Source organism: Stegostoma tigrinum, unplaced genomic scaffold (genome assembly GCF_030684315.1).
Source record: "Stegostoma tigrinum isolate sSteTig4 unplaced genomic scaffold, sSteTig4.hap1 scaffold_53, whole genome shotgun sequence".
NCBI lineage: Eukaryota > Metazoa > Chordata > Chondrichthyes > Orectolobiformes > Stegostomatidae > Stegostoma > Stegostoma tigrinum.
This window is the reverse complement of record NW_026728461.1, coordinates 2,298,531-2,314,985: the sequence shown is the minus strand read 5'-3', so window position 1 is coordinate 2,314,985 and position 16,455 is coordinate 2,298,531. Positions and strand designations below refer to the sequence as shown.

Sequence of the window (16,455 nt, the reverse complement as noted above, 5' to 3'; positions counted from 1 at the left end):
TATCCCATTAAGTAAAACTCCCCAATTTATTATGGCCAGTTTGTGTGCCATGCTATCACAGTTTCCTCTTTTTAAATTCAGGATCTTAGTCTCAGAAGCAACTCTACCACTCTCCAACTTAGAGTCACAGAGTTGTACAGCATGGAATCAGAATCTTTGGTCCAATGCGTCCAAGCTAACCGGGTATCCTAATTAATGTGGTCCCATTTCATACCATTTGGCCCATACCCCTGCAAACTCTTCCTGTTCGTGCACCCATCTAGATACCTTTTAAATGTTGTAATTGTACCAGCCCCTACCACTTCCTCTTGTAGCTCATTCCATACACGCACTACCCTTGACATGAAAAAAAAATTGCCCCTTAGGTTCCTTTTACATCTTTCTGGTATCAACTTAAAGCTACGTGCTCCAGTTTTGGACTACGAGCCTTGGAAAATGACGTTGGCTACTCACCTTATCCATGTCTCACGATTTTATAAACATTTATAAGGCCACCCCTCAGCCTCCAACATTTCAGGGAAAATAGCCCCAGCATATTCAGCCTCTCCTTATAGCCCAAACCCTCCAACTTCAGTGAAATCCTTTTAAATCTTTTCTGAACCACTTCAAGTGTCTTTACTGACAGCAACATTTCAAAAGTGGCCTAACCAATATCCTATATAGTCACAATATGACATTTCAACACACCTATACTTAATGCATTGACCAATAAGTGCAAGAATACCAAAGTCTTCCTATCTAACTTTGGCTCCACCTTAAAGGAACTCTTTGAACCTGCACCCCAAAGTCTTTGTTCAGCAATGTTCCCCAGGACCTTACCATTAAGTATCAGTTATATAAATAACACCAAAGGATGATGTGACTGCACAAGTGCAGAGATCCAGCAGGATGTTGCCTGGGCCGGAGCGATGGAGTTTTGAAGAAAAAGTAGAGAGGCTGGGTGGGGACCTAATTGAAGTGAACAAAGCTGTAGAGGGCATTGACAGCTTAGATAGGGAGAATCATTTCCCCTTAGTACAGGGATCAATAACGGAGGGGGGGGGGGTGGTTGAGAACACTTTTAAAATAAGTAGTTGGAGGTTTTAAGTGGTTTTGAGGGAAAACAAATTCTTCCAAAAGGAGGTGAGTGACTATCTGAAAGTCACAGCCTAAAAGTGTCAGAGGGAGGGTTCTGGAGTACTGACCACTTACACATGAGCACTATCCCATCACCTCCTTTCCATTTACCCATTGCCATGTAGTTACAAATTTAATTTTAGATGGGTAGCACTAGAGATTTATTTCAAATAAATTTTAAAAATTATCTTATTTATAGATTCAGACTTGAAATTTTGAAAAAGTAAATATTATGTATACATTGTCTATGAATAGGAAGGGAACAGAGGGATGTAAGAGAAGACAGTTTTAATATGGAAGGGCAAAACCTGTCAGCGCATGCTTGGAGGGCTGAAGAGCCTGCTTCTGTGCTGTATTTTTTTTTGTACTGCGCCCTTTTCCATCAGCTCCATCAGAGTAAAATTTTTATTGATTGAGGGCTTTCAATGGCAGGACTTTTACCCAGCAGTCCCCGCGCTGGTAAAGGTCGCTGATTAACATTACAGGCGAGCACTGCGCAGGCGTCGTGCCGTTGCGCTCTTTGGAATGTATCCGCTGCGAGTAATGGCGATGGGGGATGATGCTCTGCTCTTTTGTCACGTTCAAAGTAAAGATTGAAAGTGCGAAGGGAGAGATGGAAACCACGGTGGCTCAGGAGGGGTTTCTAAACACCTCTGGAAGGTGATGAAAACTAAAAATGAATCTGCAGGTGCTGTATTTCCAGATACAGGCCTTTGACCAGGAAGTGGTTCCAGTTTAGTGGGCGCCATCTTATCCGGGATCCGCGCACGCGCGACCAAACGTCACATCGTGAGTGGAGTTCCAACGGTCTCAGCTGGGTCCTAGCGCCAGGCGTATAACCGTAATTAACAATGGGGTTTTCAGCAGCTTCACCCATTCCCAGCCACAGCTGACCTATGCAGCCTCGAGTTGCCATGGGCCTTGGATACATTCAGTTGAGTGGCTGTGGCTGCAACTCCTGATACGTAGGAGAGCTGAACTTCTCGTTTTGTATCACTTCAGCCCTGATTTCTCATCTGTGGCTGCTCAACGTGGAGAAGAGTTGGTGAGTCAGGGAATTCTGGCTAAAACAGCATTCTGTAATACTTGGGTAAACCCATAGGAGTGGGACATGTATTATTACTGAGCATTCTTATTTAAGAAACTGGAACAGTCGTCAGCCCAGCGAGCTTTCTCTATCATTCTGGTAAGATCATGGCTGATCAGATTGTTACTTTAATTCTACTTTCCTGCCTGCCCTCCATGAGAAGTGTCTTCCATGCCCAGCTGTCCCTGGGCACACACTGCTGACCATTACATTTGATACCTTCCACAATGGTAACATGTCAGCATAAGGGGAGGCAATCATCTCGTGGTATTCTCACTGGCCTGTTAATCCAGAGACCCAGGTGTTGTTCTGGGGACCTAGGTTTGAATCTTGCCACGGCAGATGGTGGAAATTGATTTAAATAAATAGCTAGAATTAAGAGTCTAATGATGACCGTGAATCCATTGTCGATTGTTGGAAAAATCATCTGGCTCACTAAAGTTCTTCAGGGATGGAAATTGCCATCCTTACCTGGTCTGGCCTACATGTGACTCGAGGCCCACAACAATGTGGTTGACTCGTAACTGCCGTCTGGGCAATTAGGGATGGGCAATAAGTGTTGGCCTAGCCAGCGGTGCCCTCATCCCAGGAAGGAATATGGAGTAAAAAAAATGTCTCATTGACACTGGGAATTTCCTCATGACTTTGTTCTTTATTTTTGCTTTTATTAGTTTGAGTGGAAAGAACATTCTGTCACAGAAATATTACAGTGTGGAAGGAGACCTTTTGACCAGCCATGTCTGCACTGGCTCTTCACAATATCAATCTGACTGACTGAGAAGCTAGAATTATTTACTCTACATTGCCATCAATGGACTGATCATGATTCTGGCATTGAGGTTGTTGACTTGCTCACCGAGCTGGCTTGTTTTTGTTTTCAAGGTGAGCAAGTCAACAATCTCACCCACGACCTGAGCTACAAATCGTTGCAAAATACTGACATTCTGTATTTCTTTTACAGACGATTGGGAGAAGCTGATTTGTGAATGGCAAATGCAAAGTAAACATCACTAGTCAGGATCTGATTATCATCAGCTTTTCAATGTGGAAATAGAAATGCTTGCCTCTTCTGTCTGTTGGGGAAAACTTCATCGTGAGACACAGAAACACCCAAATGAGAATGTTACCGTGCACTGACTGTGTAAAGAGCTTTAACCAATTACGATGCCTGAATAAGCATTCCACCATTCTCAACCCAGAGAAATTACACGTTTTTTAATGTAAAAGAGGTTTCAGCAAATCATCCAACCTGGAGAGACACAAAGACACCAGCACCATGTACAAACCATGGAAATGTGAGTACTGTGGGAAGAGATTCAGTTGGCCATCCCAGCTGGAAATACATGGACGCACTCACACGGGGGACAGGCCGTTCACCTGCTCCAAGTGTGGAAGAGGATTCAGAGAGTCAACCAACCTGCTTGCTCACCAGCGGGTTCACACTAATGACAGACCTTTTAAATGTTCAGACTGTGGAAAGTGCTACAAATGTTCTGGGGACCTGATGTCCCATAAACGTGTTCACACCAATGAGAAACCTTTCAGGTGTTCTCACTGCAAGACTGGATTCAGAAAATCACCTGAACTCTGTGTACATCAGCGCACCCACACTGGGGAGAGGCCATATACCTGCTCTGCATGCAGGAAGGGATTCATTAATTCATCCAACCTGTTGAGACACCAGCGAGTTCATTCTGCGAAGAGAACTTTTAAATGTTCTGACTGTGAGGAGACTTTTAAAAGTAGCAATAACCTGCTGAGACACCAATGCACTCACACTGGAGAGAAGCCATTCACCTGCTCTGTGTGTAGGAAAGCATTTACACGATCATCGACCCTGGTCACACACCAGCGAATTCACACTGGGGAGCGACCATTCACCTGCTCCATGTGTGTAAAGAAATTCACATGTGCATCTCACCTTCTGAAACACCAACGCACTCATACAGAGGACAGGCCATTTATTTGCTCTGTTTGTGGGAAGGGATTCACTGAGTCATCCAACCTGCTGCAACATCAGCGAGTTCACAACTGACTGGGAGTCAGATTCTGACAGTATCGCTGCTGGTCATTACAGCCAGGACTGAACTAGCAAGTTGATCTTGAGGAGAGCAAGAAGTGCGTTCCAGCCATTTTCTTCCATGGCACAGAAATCCTAGCCCTTGATCAGAAAACCCTTTACAATTGTGTATAAAGTCAGAAATAACAATGATGAAAGCTGGAAATGTGCTGTCAAATCAAAATTGGTGTAGAACGATGACCTTTCCTGGCTGGAAGTTAATGGGCACATTTCTGCTTTCCGTACATTAGTAAACACAAAACTGGAACAAAACCTTCCATTGCTAATATGGCATCTCTCAGCCTTCTCTTTTCCAAGGAAAAGATCTTCAGGCTTTCCTAGTGAGTATAACCTATTCCTTCATGTGATATTTGTGGTTGAACTTTTACTTTCCTAGCCTTTGCGAATTACGACACATTCAGAAATGTTTCAGATCTGAGGGATTCAGATCGGAATATTTATATTTACATCATTCTCTCTGTGTCTGTTGGCTTAACCACTTAACCATAGGAGTTTGCTGTTAGACTGTTGTCGATCAACCAACAAGCATTCATGAGCGAAGCACATTCCACTAAAAAAGAAAACCAATTTTCCTCTTGCATCTTTTAGATCTTCCTGCTGTTTTATCCCGGTAACATTTTAAATCAAACCCATACACCTCAGTGAATAAAGTTTATATTTTTAAAAATGCGGAACTGAATGTCACTGATGCACACAGAGGAAATACAAACATAACTGCTGAGAATGAGAAGAGCTCAGCAAAACAAACACCTGGAAAGTAAGGACATCCCCAACTTGACTGTGAGCACACAGCTCATGAAAGATTAAAAATAGAACAGAATTATTGAATGAAACACCTCCCAGTACTCTGTGTACTTAACTATCTAGTGAACTCTTAATATTTGCGAACTATGCTTAGTCACTTAGAAGTGAAAAGTTTTAAAAGCTCAGTTAATTATCACTAAACAATTGAGTATTAAAACTCTAAGAAATGGGAGAATTTAAGAAATAGCGGAAAACGCCAATTATAATTTATTTTCCCATTAATTTGGAAGGATTGGGAAAGAAATTTTTTTCCAACTCCCATACCAAGTGTTCATGACACTCTTGTTTAGTTGGAGGACTGAGCATGAACAGCCGTTCCTCCAACCTTTTGGGGTGTCTGAGGAGTGGGACTGGATCTGGAGCTCCCCTATTGGCTGAAACTCTGCCTCACTTGGAAACTGTTTGTGATTTTAAACCCTGTGCGGCTGGAGCAGACATTTCAAAGCTTTGTTTACACTTTAAACCAGGCAGATTGCCTGTGATTGGCATTGACCTGAAAAATTAACCACCTAATGGCTGATGCCTATATTTTTTTGAGTTGAAACAGGTACGGCATCTGTATATGTTTTGCCTGTCAACAAATAACAGGGTCTTGTGTACTAACACACATGGATTCCAGTGCATGCAAATGGACCACACTGTGAGCTGGACTGACAACTCTAAATTGATTGTCAGTGTAATTCTTAGCAATTAGCAACTGTAATTCATAACTATGAAATACTTTGAAAATGTTGTCAAATTGCAGAATTACATCTAATGCTGTCATTTGCATTTTACAAGCATGGACTAGTTGAGTATGGTCAGTACCTTGCCATTGCAAACATTCAAAAGGAAATGCTGTTTGATACGATCAGCCAGTCTTTGGGATTATGGCAGACATGCCTAGCATCACACATATCCCATATTACACATTTATGTGATTGGCAGAACATTTTTTGGTTGGACAGCAGCATTCCAGTACTGTTGAACACCAATCCTGTAATTCTGAATGGCAGTAGCAGTTTGAATCAGCTGGTTTCATTTAATGCTCAAAAATTTAAGATACCTTGCCATTTCAGAGTAATCTGAGGTACACAGGGCACTTCTGAGTTTGGAATGTGATAGCTTCTCGTTTGTCATTTGGTGTAAGTTTGGAAAGAGATTCACTCACTCATCCAATCTGCTAAGATACCAGCCAATTCACAAGTTACTTGCGTGACAGAGATTTGCTGCTAAGCACATTTGGAGATGAACAGTGTTCATTGAGGTCTGTTTCTGATAATATTGGATAATTCTCATCCCAGTTATAGGGATTAATATCCTCAATAAAAGTCAAATCATTCAAATATGTTAAACATACAGTGTGTTTAAACTGCTACTACAATTGTAGTACAATTGATTTGCTGTCAACACAAGGCCTATCTGCTCTAGTAGTGCAAGAAGTGATTGGGAAAGGTTTTCCAGTTGGTTACTTTTCAGACCTAGTCAACCCCATAGATTGACAAATACCTCCGTGTACTCAACATATGTTCAGTATTCACTGTTTATTTCAGGACAGAGTACCTCAAAGTTTAATTCAGTAAATCTTCACATCCCATATCCTGCCATGACATTATTAACGTGGGGCCAAGTTAACTCAGAAATAATGCAACAGCGGAAGAAATGCAACATTTGTACATCTCTAAACACTTAAACTCCAGTCAGATGGTTGACAGGGAGCTGTTGATATGGTCAAGATCACTGTCTTGCCTGCCGCGCTCATCATCAAGCTCTCCACTCCTGTTCACTCTCTTGTCACTGCTCAAGACAATTTGGCCAAATCAGATTGTTCCCATGACTGGGATCCCACTCCCTTTCGCTACTCATCAGACTCAGGATCATCAGATCTGTTTCTTCAACCCTCCAAAAAACCTCCGCATGGTCCCTGGTACAGGCAGTGGAAAAGATTGTGTTACACATTTTAATACACCAGGGACAACCACCCAATCCTTATATTATTTATGGACGGTAAAGTAACATTTAAACCATTAAAAGGAGCTCACCGGTGAGACCAAACAGGAAAGTCCACATGATAAAATTAAAGATCAAAGTACAGGGGATCTAGGATAACTTGATAAGTTGGATACAAAATTGGCTGACTGATGAGACAGTGGGTGATGGGAGGAGGCTGTTTGTGTGACTGGAGGCCAGTGTCCAGTGGTGTACCATTGGGATTAATGCTAGGTCCCTTGCATAATCTTAGCCCGCCTCATTTCCAAAAACCAAGTCTAGTCGTACATCCTTTCTCGCTGGACTGAAAACATATTTTGGATTAAAATCCTCATTTACAGCATTGTGGGTGTCTCCAAACCAAACGCACACAAGCTCACTGCCACCATGTCAAGGTCATTTGAGGACAGGCAGCAAAACTTAGCCCAGTTAATAAAGTGCAAATCCATGAATGAATAAAACAATGCTGTTGAACAGTTCCCTGAAAATATTTAGGAATTCTTGTCATTTACACTTATTTCCGTACTATTTGGTTCTAAGTTACATTGATTGCCATCCCAATTCACTCTCACATCATAGCTAACGATCTCACCAATGGGAATATCTTTACCCACCATCCCGTGCAGTAGTGAATGTCTCATCCTCACCTTAGCAAGTTTCTTCTTCCTTGGAATGAATTTCTGCAGTGTCTCTTGAATTATCCCAAGAAACCTGTGCCATTATGCTCCATTGGTTCCCTTTCATCAAGAATGTGTTACTTCCTGAAAGAATGACAATAAATTGTTTAAAGTTGATTTCTTACCGAACCACGGACTGCTCACCTTAAAATTTGCTTCATGCCCTGCTAAGTCATCTTTGATCATAACATCCATCACAGGGAATACGTTATAAGTTAATTGGTGCGCAGTTACCTGCATTCTATGTCTATACCCATTTGAATAAAGGATTTAAATTTCTTTGTTTCCCAATCTCTGAATCTTCCCCAAATCTAGGGAATTTTCAAATCCAAAACCAAAACCAACACATCAACTCTCTGGTCATTTCCTTTAAATTCCAGGATACTGTCCATCAGGACGCAGCGTGTCTCAGCATGTAGTTCCGACAATTCACTCAATATGTTTCTCTGGTGATTGTAATTTTCTTCAGTTCCTCCATTTCCTGATTAATTCCTGCTTATTGAATAAGTCCAATGAAAAATACCCGTTCAATTCACCTGCCATCTGTTTGTTTTCTATTAGTAATTCGTCAGACTTTTCTCCTTTAGTACAGATGCTTCCTTTATGAACTTTGTTTTAAATATGCAGGGAAACTGCTAAACTGTCTTCGTATTTTGGCTAACTTTGTCTCCTACTTTTTTTTTCTCTCCTTATTAATCTTGTAGTCATTCTTTGCCATTTTATACCTTCTGCTTTGTCTAATCTGCCACCCATACTTCAGCAATTGTATGCTTCTTCTTTGTAGTTGACATCATCTTAAATGCATTTTATAGTTACCCACAGATGATGTAATATTTCCTCCATTTTTTCCCAGTTTCCAATCCTCCAATGTCATGAATCCTTCAATATCCTGCTCCAAATCCATGTCATCCTGTCACCATATCTGTGTGATGATTACTGGAGCATACTTATTGACTTGGAACTTTTCTTTCTCACTCAAATGTATCTGATGGGTGTATACTGATGTATCCCCTTAATTATTTGCCATTGTATCTCAACCGACCTCTGAAGCTAAATTGCCACTTCACTCTAGCTCTGATTTCACACCCACATGACTGCCCTAATTTAAGTTTAAAATAATAGTCTGATACCCACTCCTGTCCCCGAAAATGGTTGTAAAATTCCATCAGATTAGGGTCACTGCTACCTCTGAGTGCCTTCACTGTGAGGTTGTTAATTAAACCTCTGTCATTGCACAACATCAAGTCCAGTACAACTGGCTCTCTGGTCAGCTTTAGAATATGCTGTTCAAAGCGACTATTTTGAGAACATTTTATGAACTCTTCATCAAGGCTACATTGGCGCATCTGATTTTTCCAGTTTAGGTGCAGTTTAAATTCCTCATTTCCCACCATGCTGGTGCTGGTGCTGGTGCTGGTGCAAGTCCCACACAGCCCTGAACCCACTTGTTCTCACCAGCCTGTGATGCACACATTCATTTCTCTAATCTGATTTGAATGTTTGGGGATGGGGGAGGTTATGAGAGCCACATGCAGTCCCAGAATTCCCTGCATCTTGTTACAGAATCGAAGGACAGAATTTGATCCCCAGTGTCTGTGCATGAGCACCACATCGTGTCCCAATCCCTCATCGTTTTCATTCACGTAATTGTCCAATTCTCTTCTAAAGGGGCTGAATGAACCTGACAATGCATTCTCCCACTTGCAATGGGAAAGGTGTTTCACCCTCCTCATATGAGAATTCCTTTGTTAGTCTCATTGAACTGGTATCCTCTGCTTCTGATTTCACCAACACAGTCAACAATGTCTCACTATCGACTCTGTTCTGATATCTCAGGATTCTGCACACACAAATCAGATCTCAAGTTAACTTCCCTTCTCCAAGGAGAAAAGCCTCATGCCACCAATAAAAGCAAAATGTTGCAGACGTTGCATAATTGGAAACAAAGAATACAGTACTACATTCTCAGGGTTTGAAATGTTAACTATTCTTCCTCACCAGATGCTACCAGACCTGCTGTGTTTGTCCGATTTCTGTTTTAGTTTAAAATTTCCAATGTTCACAGGGGTTTGTTTTATTGAAATGAAATCTCCATAGTGCTTTGATTATCTACAGTTCTTTTGTACCAGTGCACCAGTCTTCCTTCTATCCAGTTGCTGCATCCTTTATTTTCATTTCAAATTCATTGTAACTTGTGATATTTAACACCCAGTTATGGCCACCTTCTGGCCAGACTGCCTGTGATGTCACTGTCAAACCATCGAAGCTGCATTTTGCGCTTCAACTTCAGTCCATTTGTGTATCTGACTCTATGACAGTCCATAAACCTCACTCTCTCAGGTCTGAGACCTTCCCTTGTTCTTGTTTGCAAATACTACCTTTTTCACACTGTTTGAATTCTCACATTTCTTATGTGTGCCAATCATCTAAATCCTGTACCATCACTTTGGGTGTGATAACATACTGGCTGTGTGTTAGAAGGATTTCCTCATGCTGAGGAAATACTACATTCTTTTTAGTTCCAACAAGAATTGACTGAGAAAGAGAGAGAAAAGAACATCTCCAGTGACATAAAATCAGGTGAGATGAAATATCGCCATACATTCATTTCTCCACATATGTGTCTGTGTGAGATAGTAACAGTATCTGCCAGATTTGCTGCTTCACTGGTCATGAACACTTGGTGCTTATCAAAATAAGTTTATAAATTTGAAAGGCTGCTATTTGAATTATTTCATGATGGTAATTTCCCATAACTTCTCAAAATGTTTCTCTAACTTCAACTAAAGCTGAGTTTCCTGACATACGCAATGCAGAAAGCTCTACTCGTGCAGACTTTGTGAAAACCCTACTAGTTACAAAACAAAATGCGGTGGGGCCCAAGTAAGCTTGAAGATTAACAACCGGTTGGTAAGAATTCATTGGCAGTACAAGCTGGTGTACTGCACGTGTGTGTTTTGCGCATGTACACTAATGGAGGTTTCAGGGGGGTATCAGTAAATGTCACCCTCAATTCATAAGCTTTAGAGATGAGCAGATAAGCATTCATTGTTGTCACTTAGAAAATTTCCTACATTGCAGACTGTTCTCCTGGGAAGCTGGTGTATACTGTCATAGCGTGCCAAAATACTTTGTAACATGGGAGTCCAAATCACTTTTAGTCATTTAATCTGTGCAACTACCTTCTTAAATGAGGTAAAGCATGTCTTGGCTCCATCCTTGTTAATTTAGATACAAAGCATAGATTCTTGGGTATATCAATTCCCTCAATGGAATCATTATTACCCTTCAGGGTATTACCTGTTTCTTACTTCTCTATTCTCACCTTTTCCTTGACAAACTCATGTTCTCCAATTCTTTATCTCTTTGGAGTTTGATTTTTAAAATCCACCTCCTTTTGCATTTCTCCTTGCTTTTCTGTCTCCATTATTCCCTGTTCACTTTGCCTTCTAATTTCATTACTCTCTATTTTTCATTTTCTATAATTTCAGGTATTTATATTTTTCTCAAAGTCCTGTCTCTTTTCATTTATAACTATATATCAGCCAATTCCAACTGTGATATCCTGCTTCAAAGTTTCCTTTCTTCCAACTCTAAATGTTGTAAAATGACTTGAAGTTTCTCATCCTCACAAGATCCTACTTGTACTTCTACCTTCAATTTATTTGCTAATTCTCTCGGTTTAGTTTTCAAAGATTTTAGATTGATCAGTGAATTATCTTTCACTTCCGGAAAACTCTTAGCCACATCTAAACCATTGTTAGGTTTTGTGCAACGAACATGCCCACTACACTCTGCTTTATGCCCTGGAACTATTCTGTAGCTGTTATTTGGACAAGAAAGACACAGATCGTTTTTAGAGCTAAGGAACTCCAAAATCCCATCAAGAGACCCCATGACCCTCCACATGTTATGATCCCAGCTGAAGTCATTGTTAGACAAGCCAGGCAGAAATCTAATAGATTAACAATGTTATCTCTCACTAAAACATAAGCATATAGTGCTGCAGATTTTGCTTTAACAATTAAATAGAAACTAACTAGCAAAAGAGATGAATATTAAAATAGAATAAAACAAACCATTTACTTATAGTACAATTTGAAAAAAATTATTTTTAAAAACACAGTAAACATATAACTACACAAATTGCAAAAACCCAGTCATAAATTAAAAAGAAACAAAATAGCTTTTGTACATTACCCAATACAGCACTCATTGAAACATAGTAACTGGGAGCAGGAATAGACCATTCAGCATTTGAGCCTGCCTTGCCATTCATTGTGATCGTGACTGATCCTCATCTCAGTACACCATTCCTGCTTTTGCCCTGCACTTCTTGACACCTTTAAAATCTAAAAAAAATCCATCTGCTTGTTGAATATGTTCAGACTTGGCTTCACAGCCTTCTACGGGAGAAAATTCTACAGGTTCACTACCCTTTCAATGAATAAGTGTTTTTCATTTCAGTCCTAAATGGCCTAGCCTGTATCCAAGAGTTATGAAGTACTCACACCAGAGCCTCTGTGTCTGCACCTTTGCAGGTTTAACACACTTTTGGCTTTAATGCTTTAATGCTAGAGCTTCTCCCTGGAGCTATTATATACTCGAGCTTAAATATGCTCAGCAGCTTTAAGGTTTAGTTACAACATGTCTGGTGTGGGGCAAACTCTAACTCCTCATTCTAAGGTTATCTAGTTCACGATATCTCCTTCACTATTTAGAGAACTGAACTGCAGGGAATTCCTATTCCAATAACCTCAGAAGTCCACTCAAAACTCAAAGTGAAAGTGAATTTGCTCAACTGTTTAAAAGAAAGTTTTGTAAATATCAAACCTTGAGGCCCCATTATTTTCCTTATCGGGTTAGAAGATAATCTAAGAAGAACAAAAAATCCGTTAGTGGTGCTCGCAAAGATATCCAATTTACAGCCAGGCCTCAAAAACCTGTTTTAAAATAAACTGCTGTGGCTACAGTAATACGAGATAATTATTAATTTCAGATGCACAGGAAACACACTGCTTACTAACCAAAATCCAAAGAAAAATTGCAATAAATGGAACTTGAGGAGATCTGTCTAATCCAAGTTCCCCACTGAGAAGGCGATAGTTTTCCTGTTGTTGAACTGTTGCAGACAAGGTGGTGAAGGTACAACCATAAGCTTTCTGATAAAGATTTATAGAATCTTCATCAGCAACAATTCAGGAACAGCAACTTATGTCCAAATCAGAATGTGACTTGAAGGGAATTTGGAGATAATGTTTACACAGACCTGCTGCTCTTGGCTTTCCAACTTGTGGAGGTGACAGTTTCCATCAAACATCACATTGAGATGCAAGTGTAGAAATCCTTCCTTGCTAACTTCCCAACTTCTCTTGTGTTGGCCAAAACCTGGTGGTAGGTTGCATTTCCTGATGGACTCTTATGTAAGTTGGTAAAATCTGGCAGCTTTCAGACTCTCCCTTTCACCTGCTGACCCCATGAAAGAGCAGCTTTATTCAGCTCAATTTCACAATCTTGCTTTGAATTTTTGTTTAAAAACCAGAAGTTGCTGGAAAGGCTCAGCAAATCTGACAACTTCTGTGAAGAAAAATCAAAGTTAACATTTCAGGTCTGGTGACCCGGATGTTCAGAGGAAGGGTCACTGGACCCAAAACATTAACTTTGATTTATCTTCACAGACGCTGCCAGACTTGCTGACCTTTCCCAGCAACTTCCAGTTTTGTTCCTGATTTACAGCATCCACAGTTCTTTCAGTTTTTATTTTGTATTTTTGTTGTTTCTCTCTCTCTCTCCCTCTCTCTCTCATTCCCTTTTTTCAATTTGTTTCAGCAGATATTGGATGGAGAATATGTACAAGTGGAAAACTCAAATATCACATCAGGATCTGACAGTGATGCTTGATTCCTGGAAACAGAAAGCACCCCATTCACAGAGTGAAGAAACTGCAGCACGTTGTGGATGTGGATGAGGCTGCAGTTGATCATCTGGATTGCAAAAACACAAGCAGAGTCACATTGGGGAGAAACCATATAAATGTAGGGACTGTGAGAATGTATTCAATTATTCATATGAGCTGGAATATCATTGACGCAGTCATCCAGCAGAGAGGTTGATCTGTTGCAGTGAATGTGGTGAAGCATTTTTTCATTCATCCACCTTGCTGATGGCCTAGCAGGTTCACACTGGAGAGAGGCCATTTAACTTTTCTGTGTGTGGGAAGAGGTACATATTTTTATTTGCAAAATTGAGACAGTGTCATTGCTGTGACTGGGATAAGAGCTTTAAATGTCCGTGTGGACTGAGGGAGAACCAGCACATTCCCATTGGATACTCCCCATTCCAAAGCTCTTACTGCAGCAAGAAATTCAGGCGATCATCCAGCCTGTCGATACATCAGTGAATTCACACTGGGGGGAGAGCTTTCACATGCTCTTGTGTGTGGGAAGGGATTCATTAATTCGTCCAAGCTGCTAGTACACCAGTATCTACGCTGGCGAGAAATCTTTCCAATGCCTAGGTTCAGGAACAATCAAAAGGAAATTGGACAAGTGCTTGAAAGAAAATAGTTTCAGGCTGATTGAGGAGGCAGCGGCGGAGAGGGTGAAGTTTGAAACCCAGTCATGTCACTGCAGACAGGTCGCCATGTCAACACTGACAAACATTCCGTTCCACATTGTTTCACACAAGTGGCTAGAATGTCAAAGTAAAATCTTAAATAATGGGGAAGGTTATTATCTGAAATGTGCAGCCAGAGAGGGTGGTAGAGGCAGATTTACTGGAGATTTACAAGAGGAGATTGCCACTGGATGAATTTCTCAGTCAGGTGGTCACCCAAATGTTACAGGAAGTAGCTGAAGGATTGACAATTGCTGATTTGAGACTCAGGCACCAGCACCAGCACCACCATCAGCTTCCATCCCCCACTCCCTCAATAATAAACCCTCCAGTGCAGACTGTTAACTGGTATCAATTTCCCTCTGCATCTTACAATTGGGGCACTGTCGAATGGAGGTTAGTGCTTGTTCAGCAATTCCCTGTAACTACCGCAGTGCAAGTTCTGTTCTGCAGCCTCTGAGCTGAATGGCTTGAAAAACTTCCTGTTGCCCTGCCCTTACTTGGCCTGTTTGGGCCCACGACCTTCTGGAAAGTTGCTCAGTGGCAAAGTGTGAAAATTTTGCCCACTTGAATTGAGTTTTGTGTCCTACAGAAAGGAGACTGGAGGCGTGGTGTCATGATGCAATGATAAACAGCCTCGCTCTCCATGTCAGCAAAACAAAAGAACTAAGCATTGACTTCAGGAAGAATGGAGGAGAACACATTCCCATCTCAGCCAACAGAGCAGAAATTGAGAGTTAAGTTTCTAGGAGTGATGATAATCAACAAACTGGTCTGGACTTACCAGTTAGACATGACAGTCAAGAAGGCACAATGACGGCTCTTCTTCTGCAGGCAGCATAGGAAATTTGCCAAGGTCATAAGGACCATCACCAACTTTTACAGATGCACCATTGAAAGCATACTGCCCAGGTTCAAAATGCCCTGGTACGGCAACTGCTCTGCCCACGACTGTACAAACTGTAGAAGACGGTGTGCGCAGGCCACACCATCATGGAAGCCAACCTTCCACCCATGGACTACATGCCTACAAAGAAAGGCTACCAACATCATAAAAGACCCCTCCCACTGTGTAATGCTCTCCCACAACCTCTTCCATCAGGCAGAAGATACAGTAGCTTGAACACACGCACCAGCAGGTTCAAGAACAGCTTCTTTCCAGACATTATTAGACTGATGAATGGACTATCTAACTTCAAATCATGTTAAAATGTTGATCTTGCTCTGCACATCTCCTGTGTGACGTAAGCTACACACCTCACTCTGTGCCAGCATCCTATGACCTGTATATCCTTGCTTACTATGGTTTGCCTGTAGTAGTCACAAGACAAAGTTTTACACCGTACACATGGCAGTAAATAAATAAGGTCAAATCTCGAGGTGTTCTCTCGTCTAGACAGGGCTGTCCTCACCACAGTCCTCCCTCCAGTCTGATTGCTAGGTTTCACCTCTGAGCCCTTCACTTACTGCTGTCCTGCTGCTGATCTTCACCTCAGGCATTTTCTTGCTACTAACCACCATTTCTCTAGGTGTAGTCACTGTGTGCCTCAAAGTCTGAATATCAGTTTCTGAGACCCTTGGACAGACTGGACAGGACGTAATACCATTTCAGACAAGCGCCATTGTTTACGAAAGCCCATGTGCAGAGCCATCTGATGGGCCGAATAGTCTACTCCCGTGTTGCTATGACTTGTAATTCTTTTAATGTATATTTCTTTATTCTGGTATTTTAACAAAATAAAACAGAGAAATCCTAGAAAGATACTAGAAGTCCTTGCTCACCTGGCAGATGAAATGACAATTGTATCATCGTGTCTGAGGTTAACATTCTCCTCCAGCTATTTTAATGCAGACTTTGAACAACTTATTTCAACAGGTCTGTTTTAAAAGTTAGCACCAGGCATGGTTACATTGTGATGGCAAAAGTCAATTTCAGATTAGAAATTTCAACCTGTTTACTTTCATTCTGGAACAGTTCACAGTTTGACACCAGTATCTGAACTGACACACATTTCTGGGATTCAGTAACGTTGTTCCTGACTCGAAACAGACTTATAAAGTGGCTTCTGTTCTGTGTCTAGGAGTTGGAACCATTAAAAAGTACCGCT

The 16,455-nt window shown here is 41.2% G+C and overlaps 1 protein-coding gene across 5 annotated transcripts in view; it reads left to right on the top strand.

The window, feature by feature from the left end:
- Positions 1-16,107, top strand: part of LOC132208757 (zinc finger protein 229-like) — a 36,591-nt gene extending 20,484 nt beyond the window's left edge. For 3 of the 5 annotated variants that reach the window (XR_009444893.1, XR_009444891.1, XR_009444890.1), the window contains 2 exons: positions 3,165-4,603; positions 13,565-16,107. The gene's annotated coding sequence lies outside the window, so the exon portion shown is untranslated. Of the gene's footprint in view, positions 1-1,622; positions 2,162-3,164; positions 4,604-13,564 lie in introns of those variants that run through there. The other 2 variants (XR_009444892.1, XR_009444889.1) reach the window with 2 other exon arrangements.
- The last annotated feature ends 348 nt before the right edge of the window (positions 16,108-16,455 follow it).